The sequence below is a fragment of the Vidua chalybeata genome, chromosome 11 (assembly GCF_026979565.1).
Source record: "Vidua chalybeata isolate OUT-0048 chromosome 11, bVidCha1 merged haplotype, whole genome shotgun sequence".
Taxonomy (NCBI): domain Eukaryota; kingdom Metazoa; phylum Chordata; class Aves; order Passeriformes; family Viduidae; genus Vidua; species Vidua chalybeata.
Genome location: NC_071540.1, coordinates 10,094,058 through 10,113,657, shown reverse-complemented (window position 1 = coordinate 10,113,657; position 19,600 = coordinate 10,094,058).

Genomic DNA, 19,600 nt, shown 5'->3' with positions numbered 1-19,600 from the left:
GGAGTTCCCTGCCATCCTCCCTGTCGGGGTAGTTTGGTGGGTGAGAAGTGCAGCATCCCCACAGAGACGTTCACCTGGCTGATCTTGTGGTGGATGCTGGGATTGGGACTGGGTGTGGGCACAAATCCCTGTGGGCTGACCTGATTGCATTCCAGCCCTCCCTGTGCACTGCAAAAATATGTCTTCAGGCCCACTGACAGTCGGACCGTACTGATTCAGCACACGTTCATATGTAAAAATCTGCTTAAATTTCATGCATTTTAATTACAGAAAAATTAAACAACAGAAAAATAAACACAAAAAAGCCCAGGTAAATCAAACCATTCTAAATGTCCCACAATTGTAAATGGACTCTCTCAGCCTGGAGATAAGCTAATGATACCTGTGGCCTGCCAAGAGACCATTTCTGGTTACCAGCATTCTTACACTTTGCCTTCTTCTCCTTGGATTCAATGGCTCTTAAGATCATGCATAAAGTTAAGCTCCTTATGAAATATGTTGCAGAGTATAAAACATAATTAAGATTTAGGAACAGTAGAAGAGCCTGTAACTGCTCATAATCCATCTCTTCTTTCTCCAGACTTTGAAAATAGAAATAATGAGGCTTCCCAAAGTTTTGATGTTTTAATATTATTTTGTGTTTTGGTTCTGTTAAGGATTTCACTCTATAAAAGTGGAAGTAAGAAGAAAAGTTTGTTACACAGGTTTTTGTTAAAACTGAAGGAGCAGAATAAATAGGTGGCTTCATGAAAAGCTGAGTCACTATTCTTGGTGATTAATTAAGATCTGAGATGTTTAAATGTTGATAACTGCACCTGTTTCTTTAAAACATCCTCCAGGGTTTTCTGTATGGAAAAGCAGAGGGTGAGAGGCTGATCATCTGCAGCTCAAGACAAATACTGCTGTGACTAAGATTTGCTGGTCAGGTGCTTCAAGAAACTGAGTCCTTGGAACAAAGTAGATAAATGATCCCTTTGTGAATTTAATGGCACTTGAATAATAAGTAATTAGCCCCTTACAGTATCATATGTAGAATTTCCATCTCATACTTTTTGTTTAGTATCACTGGGATTTTAGCCATCACCTCTTGAAATCCATTGTAAAGCTCCTGGTGGCTTTGGAGCTACCGGACCAAATCTTGACAGAGCAGCTTCAGTACTTTTATAATGTAAAAGAATTAACTCAGAGCTGTGCTTATCTTCCTGCTGGCAGCAAGGTGAAGGCTGTTGGACTCAGAGCCCAACACAGTCCTGTTCACCTTTGCAGCCCTGTATGAATGATTGTGAGCATTACTGACGTTGGGCAAAATTTGGGGCTTCAGTTGGTGGTGAAAGAGTTGATACTGTTTCTCCTTATAGAGAGAGTGAAGTGCCTTGCTTTCCACACTTAGGCATTTAAGCAGCTAGTAATTTGAAAAAAAGGTGGTGCCTCCACTGTCCCAATATTTGTTCACAAAGCAACACCAGTATTTTCTATCTTTACATAGAGGTGGGATTAGATTTTCTACCCTACTCCTTTCCTACTTTTAGTACATATACAACTCTTTTAAGCAATACAGATTTGATTTAAAAAAGCCAACCCAGCAGCATAAACCAAAATCAACTGTGTTCATTGAAGCGTTTTGTACATCATAGCTGCTACTTACCATTCTTATTCATCTGGCGTTTACAGAGAAAGCCTGTCTTGATATCTTGAAGGCACTTTTAATGAGTACACATCATGAATTTTCCAACTGCTTTTAGATTGAAAATGATTTCCTTTCTATTTGTCAGAGAATCATGTTATTTTACATTTTAAAAGGTTCTTGCACACCTCCCCAGCACCTGGATTGTAAGTGATTATTGGCTATTGTAGTTTGAAAATTAAAGTTGGTAGAACTTACTTCAAGCCTGTTAAACTAAATAAAAAAGTTAACTTCTGCTTTAAAAAAAAAAAGGAATAAAACTGCCACATAGCTACTGTACTCTCAGCTAAATAGCTGCTTTGATATATTCATGCAAAAGGTTAAATCCTGCACTCCTTCTCTTACAGCACCTGTACCAGCCATCCCATCCCCTCTTGCAGAATATTCAACCTGTCAGACTCTTCCTGTCAGGATGCTAAAAGTTTATGAGGGTTTAAAGCATGGACTGTGTAGGCACACAGTTTGTGGTGATTGGGATGGGGCTGGGCCCAGCCTCATCCCCAGTGGGCACAGCTGTGAGAAGCAGGTGAGCAGCACTGACAGCAAAGAGCCAGGGAGTGCCCAGGGGCACTGACCAACCACAAAGGGAGCAGAGGGCACACAGGGGCAATGCATGGACATGAGGGTATAAAAGGTGGGGCTAAAGAACAAGAAGGGAAGCTGCTTGCAGCCTTCTGGGGAGGTGTGGTGTTGCTCTGTATGGGTTGAAGCTTTCTGGTATTGTATGCTGATGCTCTGTGTGTTGTGGCCATCTCAACTGCAACTTATGCTGTAACAGGACTGGTTAAAATTATCAAGGAAAATCATTCAGGTTTCTTCAACACAGACATTATTTCTGGTTTGGGAAGCCCTCTGATAAAATTGGTTGGAGACTGGAAGGCAATCTGGGAAAACAGCCTGTTGTGTGCATCTTGTGCTCACCCTTGTCCTGGAGCAGCTCATTTTGGACACTGGGGACCAGGCTGGGTAAACTTTTGCAACCTCTATTTTTAAGTCTTATGTTAAATGGACTGTTAAAATGGAGTTTTAAAACTACTGCAAATGTTATTGTGGCTTTGGAAAGTTTCAGAATGGGGAAGGTAAAGCTTACTTTCATGAACAAACTCTATAGGCAACATTCACAAGAGTGGGAAGGCAAGTAAGTGGGAAAATTTACTATATTGGGTTAAATCAGTCTTTTCCAAGCCCTAAGCCTAACTGCCAAACACTGAGCAGTAACTGATAATTTTCTTTCTTTCTCAAACTGTAGATGCATTAGAAGTATTTCCTTATTTTATTGTTCGAATACTGCTAAAGACGAGTACACTCAGCATTGACCTACTCTGCCCACACTGGCCAAGGAATTCTCAGAGGGAACAGATGGAGGCTCCTGCCTGTAAGTCCATGGCTGCTGTTTGATCACCACTAATTGGGTGACTTTACTGACTGGGCAGTTTGGTGTAAGAAAATATTTTAGTCATAACCTTGTGAAACTTCACTTTGCATTTGAAAAGGTTTTGTAAGAGAAATAATGACCTATCTCTATCCACATTAAATAGATAATTGAGAATATGAATATTAAGAAGCCCATTTTAAAGAGTTACTGATTGATTTGCTGCAAGTTACTGTGAATTAGTCTGCAAGGAAGAAAACATGATTACAATTTAAAGATTGTAATTCAATGGCTTAGAATTTGTACCACTTCCCATTCTCATTACATTTGCAGGAATCAAGCACTTCTGTCACAAAAATTAGCATTAACTAGGATAAAAGAGATTTGTTGTTTTTGTTGTTATTTTGACGATCTTACAGTCAAAGGCAGAGAGAAGCCAAAACCTTAATTATTTTTCATGTTGGTTGGTAACATGCAAACACGGGCAGGGAGTGGAAAGGCCCATAGCCCATGGATGGTCTGAAATGAAAATCTTGCTTTGATGGTCTAGCAGAGCAAAGCCGTAACTGTGCTGGCGAGCAGCCCGCTTCCCAGCGTGACCCCTGCAGAGGGAACATCCCTCTGGCGTTGCAGGGGCGGCAGAGTTAAAGGCTGCTGGTTCTCTGTGGTGTGGTTGCCCACACTTGGAGTACTTTTCAAGTGTTCCCACTCCAAATGCAGTGGTTGGGTTTGTGGTCAGACTATTAATAGTGGCCTTTGAGTGGATTCCTTGAAACGGGAGGCTCGGCAGAATCCTGGCAGTTCTCTGGGCTTAAGCAATTTAATGCTCATGCCTGGGATTTAGCATACAGTCTGTTCAGTGCTCATATTTAAGGACAAATTTGCAGACAGGGAGCAGAAAAATGACTTGATTTCTAGCTAGCTATCACATATGGCTGTTCAGTTTTTGTGTGAGATCTTTACAGAGAGATCTAAGACTTGTTTTCCAAAACTACCAGCAGAGAATATGATGGCAGTTTTTATGCAGAAACAAACAAGTTCTATTTATGCAGGAAAGCTGTTTGTCTGTTCATGATCTTATGCAGGTAATAGCTAGTAGTCTAGTGATGGTAATTCGTTGCTTGGAACACATTTACCCAAAATACTTGTATTTATTTTTGGGTAAGATGACATATACTGACTTCTTCAGTGCAGATACAAAGAAATGTCTGTTGTGTTTTACAGACAACTGCCTTTATTCTCTTTTCCTTTGTCCCTTGAGTTTTATAGTATGACTATTTAATTAAAAAGTTTGAATGAGAGACCAAGTTTAATTTTTTTCTAAACAATAAACTCCAACATACTCAGCAATGTCTCATGCCTTCCTGGCATTTTGACGTACGCCTGCAGCAGAGTCTATTGAATTTGGTATGTGACTAAAATCTAACAAAGAACACTGTCTACTGAACTTTAAATCTGCTTGGTTAAATCATTCAATGTGCTGTACAAGTTGTACAGCTGAAATTGAAAATAAGCAGAGCTCTTACAAAACTTGGCCAAGAAGCAGCTTAGCTAAAATTCTCAAGACATGACTTAGGAGCTCTGGGGTAATTTTTACAGTAAAAAACTCACTGAAATGATTGCTTTATATGAATCCATCTTAATTTTTGCTCTTGTTATTTATTCATACTCCATTACTACTTAAATTAAAACTGTGAGAAATGTACTTGGCTGGATCCTTGCAACCAGTTGCCACAATGCTTGTTATTTGGGTAAATATATTACTGCAGTAAGAGCCCTGTCTGACTGGGCTGCAGAATTGGCTCAGCATTGACATCCATACAGTTAGACAATAAATCCTTCTTTTGCAGGATGTAAAAATGAACAAACAAAAAAAAGCACTGTACTGGAGAAATAGAAGTGTTCTTTTGCATCTCCAGTACATCTGTTTGTCAGACAGCACTCTTCAAGGGGAGACACTTCCATCTATTGATATATTGTAAATAATAAATAAAAATAACAATAAGGCAATACATTGTCACATTTAAATAACAAATAAGCAAAATACAAGGCAACACCCACCGACCTTTGAAAGATCTACAGAGACCACATTTCATGCTGGATAGGTCCTAGAGAAATGGGCAAAAGGACAGTAGAAGACTCTTAGAAATCTGATGAAGTACTGTTTGTTATAAATCCTGGGCTAAGGATTCAGCTTTGGTCAAACTCTGTTGAAAGTAATGATTGGAAATAAAAAGTGAGCATATTTATGAGCTGTTTAATACAATAATCTGAAGCCATGTTAAACTTAAATGACCTGTTCCACATGGAGATTGCACCCTGAATTATATCAGGGCAGTTATAATGAAAATAGCAGGTGTCCTATTGCTTTTTGGTCAATTACCACAGTTAATGAATGAAACAAATTTTTTATTACGATTTAATTACCCAAGATTGTTCAGCTCAGTTGCAGCATCTGTTTTTTTTAGCAAGAGCCTGCGTGTTGAACCTAATTTTTTAAAAATTAGGTCATCTAGAGCATAAAGAGCTTAATCCAGCACTGTGCATGTGAACTTCACTACCCAGAAGGATGGGAGATGAGCCCCAGTGTCAGGGACTGCATCCAGACTGCATTTCAGAGTAGAACTATTGCATCCACCTTGGTGCTGGTATTCCTACCTTCTCACTTTTTGCTGGAGCTGTGTCTCAGTACTGCATTCCTCATCACTGATGACTATGAGCAGTAGCAGCAGAACAGTGGCATTTATATAACTACAGTCTCTGGTTTCAGGCTGTGACTTCTGCACATGTGGGAAGTCAGTTGCCTTAACTGTTGAGGAAAGAATTCCTCTTACAGACTTTCCCTGCATGTCTGTCCTGGTGCTCCTTCTGATGCTGTACCCCAGCCAAAATGCTCAAGTACTATTAGCCTGGACACTCCCAGCCTGGTGGGCTCTAGCCCAAACAGAAGGGACTCAGCTCTTACAAATGGGGTGTCTGGATGCCACAAGAGCACTTCACTGCACTGTGCAGCCCTGGCATATTCACTGCAAAATATCCTCAAGGCTCACTGGGCAGGAAGTACCTGTGGTACTGAGATGCTCTCCTGATACCAGAAGATATCAACTCAACAAAATGAATTATTGAGTAAAACTCTATGGTCAGACTAAGTAATAACAGGGATCCATTCTGCCCCTAAAATCTATTATCTTAATTCTCTTTTACCCTAAGGCCATTTTACACCCCTCTAGCATTGTAAATGGACCTTAAGGATTGAATATTTATATCCCCTTGGAGGTATTTTTATGTTGCCAGAGTGATGCCTCAGAAACCTTTGTGTAAATGAGGATGAGGAGCCCTGAGTCCCTCAATTGCCATACTGGAAGTTGGCTCAGGGGCTGGGGTTTTGCTTGATTCTGTGGTTTTCCATATCTGATCAATCCATGCAGACTGTTTGGGAGTCCTTGTTTTAGTATGTCATTAATATTGATTCATGTAATTTTGTTTATGCCTTTTGTGCTGGGGATTGGCTACTTAATGACATAACCAATTAACCACCTGCCTTTGGCATAGTGCTAAAATCAAGGTGTATATTTTTCCAACATGTGCTGTGAAAACATACCAACCTGCAGAGATATGAAAAGAAACCAGAGTAAATCTAAAATGGTCTGGGCAATAATCTTGGAAACAAGTCCTAATGGCTCTCAGCCAGACATCAAATGTTTCCGGGGTGTTGGTGAATCTCTGCTGGTGAGAATCTGAGTGGCACCAGGAGCTGAGTTTGAAAGTAGAACTATTTGACCTAGGGTTGCCTAGATACTGTGGTTATGTGTCCAAAATGGGAGTTTCTCCATTATAAACTGCAGTTGGATGTCCCTGATATGCATTATACATGCACACTTTAGGAGCAGCTTTATCTTTCTTGTGGCCTAAATGTAATCCAATAATAAACAAAAATTCCTGGTGGGTTCTTGGATTAGATGAACATCTGCTCACTAATCTGTTTTTAAACTGCATAGTGACTCTTTCCTGTAAGATTTTCACTTGGATGAAAAGATAGTAATAAATAAATAGAAAAATAAAAGACTCAAAAACCAGAAGAGAAATTCAGGTGCTCCAGATTCCTGCTAGATAAACACTGGCATTCAGCACTTCCTGGAGCACAGCACTGGTCCCTGCACAGAGCTCTTAACTCTGTTACCAGCAGCCCAAATGCCTCCTACAGTGAGAAATCTTTGTTTCGCTGGGCACTGGATGCAGCGATACAAGCCATGACACATGGCAGGAGAAAGGCAGACACCCGAGGACAGATTCCTCTGCTGCATGATTCCACAGCTGAGAAATGTGCCAGGGAATGCAGAATTATGACCAAGACTTTTTCAGTTTTCCTTCTCATTGTCTTCATGGCACGGTAGAGAACTGTGACAGCAGGAAATGAGGGAAAAAATGGAGCTTTATTGCTTACCAGAGTCAGATGGCCTTCAGTAATTATTGTAAGAAGTGAGAAGTGCTTCTTTTTAATGGATCTGTTGCAAATCTGTGGACCTGGGCTGTACTGTAGGGATGGCTTTTTAGTGCCAAAGTGCTCCTGAGCACTGGCAAATGTCTCCAAGATGTTCCCTCTTGCAAATGCAGAAGTGCAGCTGGTATTACAAGTGCCCAAGCCATTGTTATGCCTTCTCTGGGTAAGGAATAGCAAAGTTGGACAAGCTAAGCTTAAAACTGAAAACAGACCCCAAAGTGGAAACTGCTCCAAGAAAACAGCAGGGAACAACTTTTGCTGCTGTTGGTTCTGGGTTAGTTTTTTTTTGGTTTTAATTTTAATTTTGAAATACAGGACCTGTCAGCAGGACATGTCCCCACGTACTCTGGTGGCCCATGGCTGTTGGGGGCACGTGGTGGCAGCATGGTCTGGCCACTCCAGTTTAGAGAGAGGTGTGGGGCCAAAGTGAGGGGAGGACTCAGCAGACCAGGAATGTTGATCACAGCACAACCAGCCTTGTTGCACAAGTGCTTTAATGAGGCAGCAGGCTCCTCAGAGCTTACTGCTTTGGATTACACCATGCCACCTTCTGTCACACTGCGTGAAGCCCTAAGCGAGGCCGACGTGGTGGAACCCAGGGGATCCTGATGTGGAATGTTATTATGTGCTGCAGTGTGTGAGAAAATCAAAGTTTGCCTCTCCTGGCATCAGGTGCTCGCTCCCCACTTCTGCAGTGGCCCTGCAGTCCAGCTTCCAGCAGGTGGTCAGCAGGGTAGGTGTTTGGAAGAACTGGGATATTTTCATTAAGCAATTTCAAATCTCATTAGCAAATTTTCATAAAGTGATAATGCAGTGGCAATATTAGCTGTATTAATCCAATATGAAAGTCACTCTCATGCTAGAGAAAAGTGCTAATAAAAGCCTTTCATTTTATACAGTCTAGCAGCACGTGCATCAGTGTGCTCTTAATAAAACCTTGCAGAATTTTAATCTCCCAGAATCTGTTCAAAGCTTTGGAATACACTGAATTAATACCAATTGAAGGTTTTAAAGTTCATCTTTACCTTCACAACAACTGCCAGCTCTTAGTAAAACCAAAATTTTTTTACTTAAAAACCCCACAGAAAACTGAACAAAACCCCAAAAATTTTCATTTAAACCTGACAGACAGAAGGGATTTGTGGTGTTGTACAGCACCAGATAAAAGCAGCATCTAGAGCTGTGTTTCAGTTGCCAGGACGACAAACCACTGCCACACACTCAGCCGTGTGGACTGTGAGGGAGATCAAACCCTCTGTGATGGATCAGCTCAACCACCAGCCCCAGGGACAGACAGCAGGGCTGTGGTGATTTCTGGGTGATGCTCCTACTTGGCCAATACTTGATCTGAGGGAAAAAATATAGGGCCAAACCTATTTCTAATTTAATCTTTAGGTGTTAAAGCTTCTTGTAAGAAGATTAATTACAAGGTGCATCCAAATGTTTTTACAATTTGCAAGCCACTGGCTTTCCTCGTGCTCAGCCACTCTGCTCGTGCTATGAAATCTGTTTTGTAGACTAAACCATCTAAAGCCCATCTGAATTCAGAAGCTATGTTGTGCTGAGGAACTGGTTGCAGGGCAGCGCTTGCCCTTCTCCCATCCCCCAGCTGGTCCCAGCCTGGTGGGTCACAGAGCGACAGACCAGTCTTATCAGCAAGTGGGTGAACCCCCTCTGCCACAGTGTTCTTGTTCATGCTGTCCCCAGTGCAGATGTCAGGCCATAAACTCAGGCTCCAATACAAGCAGACCCTCTGGGGAAGGTATAAAAACTGTGTTTAATTCCAGGCTCAGCCCTGTGTCCTCTCCATGCAGGGAACATCAGCTGGTGCTGAGGCACAGTGCTGGGTCCGAGGTGGGGTCACTAATTAATTCCAGCAGTGGATGCTGCTACAGATCAGACTACTTTATGCACAACGAATTTAATTAGGTTCTGGTTTCTCTTTACTGTTTCATCAATTAGTGTGAGCATAAAGTGGTTTGTAAAAGGATCAATAGGGTGGGGTTTTAATTACTTCGAGAACATTGTTTACATTATTTATCCCATGGTCAGTCAGGTGGTTTTTGTTTATAAAAGGGAGTTGGAAGCTAAAGGGCTGCTGCAGCAGCTCTGCTGAGGCTGGTTAACCTCTCATTGTGTAAGGAATGCTGCTCACGTGAGTAAGTGCTCTGTAGTTTTGTCAAGAGATGTAGATAAATGCTGCCTAGAAGTAATCAGTTTCTTTAGTTTCGTTCTGCATAAAGAGTTTCTAACTTTAAAGACTCTTTTCATGAATGGGAAAATATGAAATCAATTCCATTTATCTGAATGAATCTTTCAGTGAGCTCAGGGTTTAGTGTGGGGGCACTGCAGGCAAAATGTAACAAATGCAGCAGTATAAAAATGATTAAAGCATGATGAGCAAGGTTATAGAGATAAAAATGAGTAAAAGAATTGGAAAAGTGCAAACAAGAAATCTGTGTGATACTAAGGGGTTTGTCTATTTTTCATGTTTACTTCTAGAGTGTTCATAATTTTTTGGTCCATCATCAATCACTGTCAATTTGAAAAAGTGCTATACTTAAGGTCATTTATTCAGGGCTATTGGAGGCTAAAATTATGCAGTTTCAGTCAAATATACGTGAATAAAGACTGTCATTTCTGATTAATGACATGTGACTTCAGTGTCTTACAGAATCATCTTGCCATCCAAGCTTTACAAAAAGGTTATTATGTAAAGCTTCTTCCACAATGTATCTACTTTTCCTCTTAGAACACTGCAGAAGCCATTTTGCTCACATTAATATCAGTGCAGATATCCCTTATACCAGTGGTAATTACTCCACAGTTTTGGAGTTTGCCAGAACAAGTAAATTTTTGTGGAACTCAAAATTGCATTACTGAGAATGATTATAAAGCTTGTGGGTTTTACTGCTGTTTCAGAGTTTGCTTTTTATTTAGCTTTAAGAGAAAGCCTAGTCTTTTATTGGAAAAAAAAATATCTATAGAAAACACTAATCTTATGCAATGTATTTTAAAACAGCACCACATATGGCATTTCAGGATTAATTAATGTTTTTCATGATTCACCATTTCCTTTATTTCCCAGTGCATAATGCAGCCCTTGTGTGTGTTCCTCTGAGTTAGGAGAATGGGTGAGTTTAGAAACTTCAGGGAAATGTCAGGAAAGGAGAGAGGAGGGAAAGGAGAGGCACCCATGCCAGGGGCTGCAAGAACTTTCCCCAGCCAGCCTGTGCTCGTCAGTGCTCCAAGGAAGATCTCCCGGCTGCCTGCGCAGCAGCGTGGGGAAGCACAGAGCACACTGTGCCATATGTGCTGCTACTGCTACTTCTCACTCCTGCAATGGACTCATATAGCAACCATGGCACAGGCTGGCTCCTCTCAGAGCTGGTTTCTCACTCCAGGACAGACCATCCCTCTTGCAGTAAAGCTTTGTTCTGAGGGAAAAGAGAGGGAGTGTCTTTCTCTGCTGTTTTGCCTCCTGTTGCCTGTGGCAGGGGCAGAGTTTAAGGTCATGCCAGGAGCCTTGGTGTCTCTAGGCACCCAGAGAAGGTGCTGCAGGAAAACCCTGTGTCTTGCTGTTAGGGCCCTTCTCTTCAGTGCTTTGTGGTATCAAGAGAAACATTAACAGTTTCAAACCTCCAAATTTCCATTTCTACAGCAGATGTGATAGTGGTAAGGCTGCAGCTGTATTTATTAGCCATCAGAAACTTTTATCCTGGTGGTGTTGCTGGTAAAAGTCACTGCTCCATCAAAATATTTAAGGGCTTTGTCTGAAGTCTGGTTCTTGCATAGAAACCTGGAATTGTTTTTCTCTTTCTTGAAGGGCATTAGAAAGGCACACTTCCTCACTTGAGTAGCCTAAAATGAGGAAAGTGTGACAAAGATGGGACAATCAGACGAACTGGATGCTGAGAGCCCAGTTGCCCATAGAGCAGAGCAGGCAGTAATGCAACTCCCACCCTGGGTCATCTTTTAAAATCATCTTTTACTTCCTCTGGTTAGAAAAAAATGTGCAGTGAGCAAGTATTCCTGCCAAACACCCTTCCCTGGCCTTTCTTTTCTCTGTGTGCCTGCATGTATGGCTCAGTACCAGCTAATTAGATGATCTCGGGTGCTATATGGGCTTGCATTTTCTAGGAGGAGAAATTTCTGGTCTTGCCATAAGCCTTCAGAAGCAATCCCCAGCTCTGCTGGGAGGGGGCAGGTTGTGCAGGAGGCTCCCAGTGCTGCTGCTGCTGGTGCAGTGCTCACAAGCCTGGGACTCCACACTGCTGCTACTGTTTGCTAACTGTGGTGAGCCCTGTGTGTCTGTGCACACAGTAATAAAAACTGACTTGGGATAATCCAGTAGAAAGGCCTAACAGCCCAATGAATCGATATTTATCATATCATGTCAGAACAGAGCTATTGGTCCACACTCTCCCCTTGAAACCTCCTAGTTTTACTGCTTATTGCATTTTACTATGGTTTAAAAGACTTACAATCTGTAATTAGTATGCATTCCATACTATGAATGGAGGAATGACAATATTAAGTACAAAAACTAAGATAAGGAAAATTATTATTTTTTTAAAAGTAATTATTTCTCTAAGACATAAATTTTTATATTTCTCAAAAAGATTAAGGTAAAATTTTGTGTTGCTGGGTAAATGCACAACACATTGCACCTCTACCTTTTTATTTTGTTTGTTCCGGTTACTTTAGCTTTGTTTGGAATGTCCTTTGACTTAAATGGAAACAGATTTTTCAGAGTAATTGTTGAGACAGAATGCTCCTTGGGAACTGTATTTCCAGTCCCATGAGGTGCCAGTGCTGGTGAATGTGCTCTGAGCTGAGTACTTGGGATGTGACTGATTCCTGGTCCAGGACAAACAGCTTTTGGGTGGGACGAGTTTGAAGTGCCCAGCATCTCCAGGAGGCTCTGTAAGCCAATCTCATCTCTCTTTTGTTTCTAAATGCTTATTTTGTAAAAGTCTTCTTTTGCTTTGCTTGCAGCAATGTTTGAGAAGTTGCTGAGGTGCGGTCCTTTACTTTCCTCTTCCAACCAAATGAAGGTTCAAGTATTATCCTTGCATGCTGCAAATCTTGATCATTATCCAAATGGTAAAGCAGAGTAGGTTCAATAGAAACTTCCCTAAAATGAATGCTACTTGTCTGAAAGAAAAATGCTATTTAGTTCCATTTCTTTTGTATTTATTGTTCATGGTGCTGTTACTAGAGAGACCCACACATTTGGGTAGAAGTGTTATGCAGTATTTAGTGGTTAGTAGCACACAGAAAATGAGCTGATTCGATAAGCTGTCACCTTCTGAGGCAGATAAGATCAAGAGGAAAAATAAAATCACATGCAAAGGGAAAAGATTTTGGGAGATAAATAGACAACAATAGAGGAGTAAGAGCAATGGGAAAAACCTCCTATTTGCATTGTATAGTATGATATTGCCCTATTTTATGCTGTTTTTTCTCTGCAAATCAAATGCTATCCAGAATCATGCATGATATAGTTGAATCAACTCTCATCAATTTTGTTTAAGGACTACAACACAAGACATCTGTAATATAGGACTGTTCATATTTCTTGTGGTTCTGATACTATTAAAGCTACTTAAGTGTCATGACATGTTTATTTATGAGATCATCAAAGCCACTTAATAACTTTCTCTTGGTAACTTGTTTACATCTGTGTAATACAGAGCCAGATTGTGCAGCCCACAGCCACATCGGTGAGCACTTTCTCATGCAAGTTGTGCCACTGACATAAGGGTTTCACAATCTGGTCCATAATGTATCAAAATACACAAGGCCAAGATCTTATCGCTTACAATCATGTAAATCTGGCTTTAATCCATTTAAGCTCCAAGTTAGGTACCTAGACATAAATCAGTGAAATTTCGTTGGCCTCAGTATTTGTTTCAGCAGAGCTGCTCTGATTTACACTGGGAAGATCAGGCCCATTAGATTTGCAATTCAGAAATGCATTTGCTCCACTGGATGTGTAAATGTTGCGATAGCCAAAATTAACATAGCCACAAAGAAAGATTATTTTCAGTGCTGGCTATTTAAAATATCTCTTTGCACAATATAAACAAAGAGAATTATGTCAGAGTTAGAAGCAAGAAGGTTTAAGAGTCGCATATGTCTTAACCTTTACACTGGCTATGAGTACATCAGTTCCTACAAGATGAACTGCATTATAAAGTAAATAGATCTGCTTTAAAGAAAGGTCAGGACACATGTTCTGCTAAAATCTAATTTCAGTCTATTGCCCTATAACCTACTGCTCTCTTGAATACAACAGATATAATAGTAAAGAGCTTGCATTTAATTATCTGTGATATAAAGCCTCCTTATCCTCCTGAGAATATTCACAGGGATAATAGAAGGTATTCTCAAAATTCTGTATTTACCTCTGTATAGTGAGTGCATTCTGTTTTATCTGTCTTTCTTGCTTTCTGAAATGTTATTTTAGCACCTCTTGTACCCTTAACCAAATTTTATATTACTTTTATGTCCTAGATTGCCTAGAAAGCCTAGATTGTTTTACAGATAGCAAACCCTATTGCAGTCCCATGAGCTAGTGGTAGGCTCCTGCAAGTGCAATAAGAGCAAGATTTGCTCCTCATCCTTATATGCACTAACTGTTTGCAGCTGCCTGTTTTTAAGATTAATTACATTAGAATTCAACATCTTAATAATAACATTAATTTTGCCTGGTAAAAGCCAGAAGAGCTTTAAAGTGAAGGGTACTTGCCACAGTGACAGTGTTAGCCTGACAGAGAAACACCTACATGATATGTAGAGTTAAGTAAAAGAATAATTGAGGTGGGCTTAGTCATATTATAACTGATGTACCATGCAGTCCTAAATCAACATGTCATTTGGAAAGGAGATCGATGGTAAGTTAGCTTCCACTGGTGATCATTCAAGCACTGGCCTAAAATATTTAAGCAAACTTCAGGAAACAAAAGAGAAAAACACCTGTCTATGGCTCAGATCTGCATGAGGACATCTTTGTCCCATGAGTAACACTGCAAGCAGGTATGTGCAAACTATATTATGAACTGGTATTAATTGGCCTAATTACTGAATAAATTAGAGTAATTCCATCAAGAACCAAGAGCAGAGGATCAGGCCTGAACTGCCCAGAGTGATTTTTCTCACCTGGATCCCAGGAAGGACTGTCCTGGAGGATGCTTTGAAAGTAGATGACCCCTAACAATTCCCATTTTAGCAGGGTTTGAGGTTGCTAGCTTGATTTTTGTAGATGAGTAAGGGTCCACTCCCTGTAGCTGTATCCAGGAAGTGACTGAGCTGACCACATTCATAGCACATGTTTCTGCCTTCATTCCTCCATCTAGCACCAGCTCCACTGTCTTAAGATGGTTGTTTAATATGTAGGTGAATTAAAACATCATATATTTATAAATATACTTCCCTGGAGTCTTTTCCATTGAAGACAGTGATAATCATTTAAGGTAATATTCTGTCATCATTTGGAATTCATAATTCAAGGACTTTGGAAAAAGAAAGAAAATTGGAAAAAAAGAAGGGAAGGAAACAGGATGGTTCCTAAAGCTGTCTCAGGGAAATGAATAGCCTGAGTTCCTACATCTGTCAGTAGCTTGGGGATTGACTTGGAAATGCCTGTGAAATTCTTACCCAAAAAGATGTGACATTCTCCTTGCTTATGGAGTGGCCTGCTGTGTTATTGTCTTGTTGGAATGTGCAGCTTTGGTGAGTTTGTGGCAGAAGATCCTTGTAAGAAGCACATCACTTTGGGTGTCACTGCACAGTTGATGCTATACCTGTGAAGGTCCTACCTGCTGCCAGCCCCTGTAGCTGAAGCACAGGGAAGGTCTTGCAGGGACCAGATGATTAAGTCTTTTCCTACAGGATCTGTGTGCTGATGAGCTTAATAGCACTATTTGAATCTTTCAAAGAAAAAAATCCCCAAACTAACTAAAAAAAAAAAAAAAAGAAATTGCAAAATGGTAAATACTTATGTCAGCTGTTTCAGTCTTGCTGCTTCTCAATTTTCTATACATTTATCTCCAAAAAGGCTTCACACCTGGTGACAAGCCACAGCACAAAATGAGTTACTGGGACAGTGGCACCTGCATATTTATTTACATATTTATTTATCCTCCTGTGTCTCTTTCAGGGATCCCCATGGGTCCCACATTCAGTCTGCCATTGCTCTGATCTCTTTGTGGAGGAAAAGGGCTGAGATGACTCACGTGAGGTGGGAGCAGAAGAGGGGCTTTGAGGGACCTCCGTTGTGGCTGTGTGGTTGTTGTGTTTGGCAAGTCCACAGAAGTGTTGCAGTCTGGTGCAGTTTACAAGTAGAAAAGCTGCGGAAGCATGTGACTGTGCTGGTGGAGCTGCCTTAATCGTACCCAAAGGAGAACAGTAAATTCCACCTAGAAGCAAGAAAATGCTTCTAATTCTCCTTTAGGGAGAATTTCTATAACTAACTTTCCTATTCCAGTGCAATGAGACCTCAGAGTCTCTGCAGAGACTCCTGGTTTTACTGTTTCGAATTTTCTTGGAAACCTTAATACTTCCACACAGGAGAGTTCCTTCTGGGGCATTAGAATACAGATCCGTAGGACTTCTCTTCCCTTCCATTTCTTGCAAAAATAATGGTAATTACCAAGAATGAGTAGCAGGTTCAGTGCTTATTAGTCTTACTTTTTAAAAATCTGAAACAAATATTTTTTCTTCCACTGTAACTGATCATTTTAATTTCCCTTCTTTGTCTGTAATAAAAATTGACGCTAAAGGATGCCTGAGGCAGTGTAATGAGAAAATGAAATTAGTTTTTCAGTTGGCTGATCAAAAGCATTTTATACATGATAATAAACAGTTTATTTTACTCTTTTGCTTATGACATAATAAATGATAGAAACATTTTCCTGAAATAGATATTGCCCACTTTTCTACAGAGAGCTCAAGCTGGGATTTTTCCATTCATGGAGTCCCATAACTCTAGGAACTGTCTGCTTTCTTGATCTACTTTTCTTAACCTTTTTCTGGGCGGTACACAACAGTGCATCTCCACACTGAGCATGGCCAAAAGCTTAGGTTTTCAAGAAGGAAGAAAAAAGCCTTTTCTCAGAAGTGCTGGGTCGATTACACTGTGTCACCCAGGAGTAAATCTATGTCAAGGCTTTTCTGAGGAGTTTCTCAGAATTTTGTACAGTACCCTTAAAGCCATGCCCAGCCCTGTATTTGAAGCAAATGATGCTGGTTCTTCTGCAAACACTAGAGCCCGGAGAGAGCCTGAGCAGGAGCCAGACACAGCCTGGTGGTCCCACTGCATGAGATGGGCACCTTTCCTCCCTTCTCCTTAAACTGGGGTAGGGTGGGAAATCAGGGTGTTAATGGTTTGCATAAATTCTTGATTGTCAAACTATCCAGCATTCTGAGGTCATATTGAGCATGTTTGCAGATAGAGGGGAAAAAGAGGCTTAGTTGTTGTTCAGGGTTCAGTGGAAGCCTGTGAACACTTTGAGAGTTGTCCCATTTCAGCTGCCTCCCCCTGCATTCATCTGTGCCTGAACTGTAAGAGCCTTTTCTTCACAGAGGCTCTTTCTGAAGTGAACATATGAGACTCATTGGTTTGTTTAGATTGATTATAGTGGCTTCTTCAAAGCAAGAAATCAAAATAGGTGAGTGGTGAATGAAAACATAACATATTGATAAATGTAGTTACATATATGAAATGGGCAAGAAAAAGAGAAAAAAAGCTGAGTTTCTTGCACATGATTCTTACAGTTCTTGACAGCTCGAACTCCCACATGCTTGAATAGTTCAATACTGGATTAGTGTGATGTCTGCTTGGTGATCCTGTGGGGCATAAGCTCAGCAAGAGACACATCATTCAGGATTTTGGGGGCAGCTTGTAAACTGTGCAACTCTACCAGCAATCCCACTCCAATCAAAGTCAAACTTGAAGATGGAACAAAAGGAGGGGCCAGGGGAAAGAGAGGCTTTCTTATTTATGCTCCCATAATGTATTTTCCAAATTGTGATTAGTCCATTTCTCCAGGATAGTGCCAAAGAAGTATTTATTTGTAAAAGAATATCAGCTTCATAGAGCAAGCTAGAGCATGCCTTATTAACAAGAAAGAAAAGTATGGACATGTAAGCACTGAACTGAAAGTTTGATTTATGTTTTTATTTTTACTGAAGCCCATGACAAGGCTGCCATTATGTTTAATAAAGCCAGGGGGCTTCCTATTAACATCAGGGCCTGATCTTTTCCCTGTGCTTAGGGAAAAAGAAATTTCTCACTAAGTTACATGCACAACTTGTTTGTAAATGAAAAGTGATTCTGTTAAATTGGACTCTTTTGATGGAAAAAAAATCTATTGTTAAAAAAAAATATTGAACTCTTTGGAATCTTAACAACATGACCAGTAATATTAATATTTCAGCTAACATTTGTGCTGCTTGACTGCTGCATGTCCACATCGTGGTGTGTGTGATTGGTTGACTTGGGCTTGTTGTGCCTTAAAACTGTGTAAACTGATAAATGGCTAACTGCTCAAAAAGGCCTGGTTTTTGCAATAAAGGGCTCTCCTTTGCGCCTGTCTGGAGACTCTGTGTTACTTTGCTTCATACATTCACTCTTAAATTTCACAAGGCTACAGTTATCCAGGAATTTCCTTCAGATAGACAGAAAACATTTTAGCAAACATGATCACTGTGGTAGCAATAGCAAACCTGGATAGTTTAAAGTGGATTTTTTTCCCTGTGGATATTCTAATTTGTTTTTTTTTTCTTCAGCAGTGAATATTGAGGGAATTTTTTAAGAAAGCATTCATGCTGTGTATTCCTAGCTTTTGTAAGAACTTAAATTCTAAATTTCTGAAGGTTGTTTTTGTTTTTTTTTTTTTTTCTTTGTAAGAAATGCAGATATTTCCTAATTTTCTTGAAAATGAACAAATTGATGTTCTAGGTAAAATAACTTCTGCCTTTGCTTAGCATGTCATACCAAACTTTCATTTTAGATATATTATTCCTCAAACATTTTAATTAATTGAAGTGGGGTTTTTTTTTGTAAGTTTTATGACAAATTGAGTTACAAATTTCACCTGGCTGCCCCTTCATGGGGTGTGCAGAAGAGGTCGTGGTATTTTCCACATATCTCTGACTTTCAATAATTTTCCAAGGAGGCCAAGGATGAGTACACTGACCTGCCTTTTACTTTAAAGCTCAATTACAGAAAATAGAAATCTGGGAGGAAAAAATCAAACTTGTTTTGGAGAGGAAGCAGCCACTTTTTGGCACTGAACGTTGCTTCTCCCTTTCCGGCCGAGCCCTCACTCGTGCGGTGTCCATATGGATGAGGTTTATGGGAATATCTGCTCTTCTAACATATCAAAATATTTACCTTGTGCATTTCAGTGCAACATCATTAATTTTACTAAGCTCCCAGTCTCAGTAAGTGCCAGCTGTCTTTGGGTTTCCAAGGCACTTGGATCTGATAAGTGAGCTCTTGTGTTAGCACTGCGACGGTCAAAGGTCCGTGTCAGGTCAGGACCTCTGCTCTGTGGGAGAGATAAACTGATCTAAAACTACCAGAGGAAACAAGTAAAACGGAAAAATGGAATTTATAAAGCTTATGAAATGTCACAAGATGTGTTGCAGTCTTTTGGACAAATGTTAAATGCAGTTAACCTGAAGGGAAAAGTGGGGGGATAAAGGATCACCTGCTACTAGAAAAAGATCTGGTGCTAAGGATGAGTAGGACATAATGAGATCTTTTTATCTGTATCAGCAGTGATGTTCTGATTTTTCATCATAGAAACCAGAAAGGTATAATTAGGAACATTTTTTTCCTCTACAGATTCAGCTTGTGAGCTTTATTTAGTACAATAAAAAGTCCAGAGAAATAAACCCATCATATTTAATTTGAGTTCACAGTAGAACATTTGTTAATATTTGTCTTTTTTTGGTTAAGTGGGTAAATCACATAGCTATTAAATCTGCAAGATCTAAATCACATTCAATTAAATGATAGCTAAGGTACTGT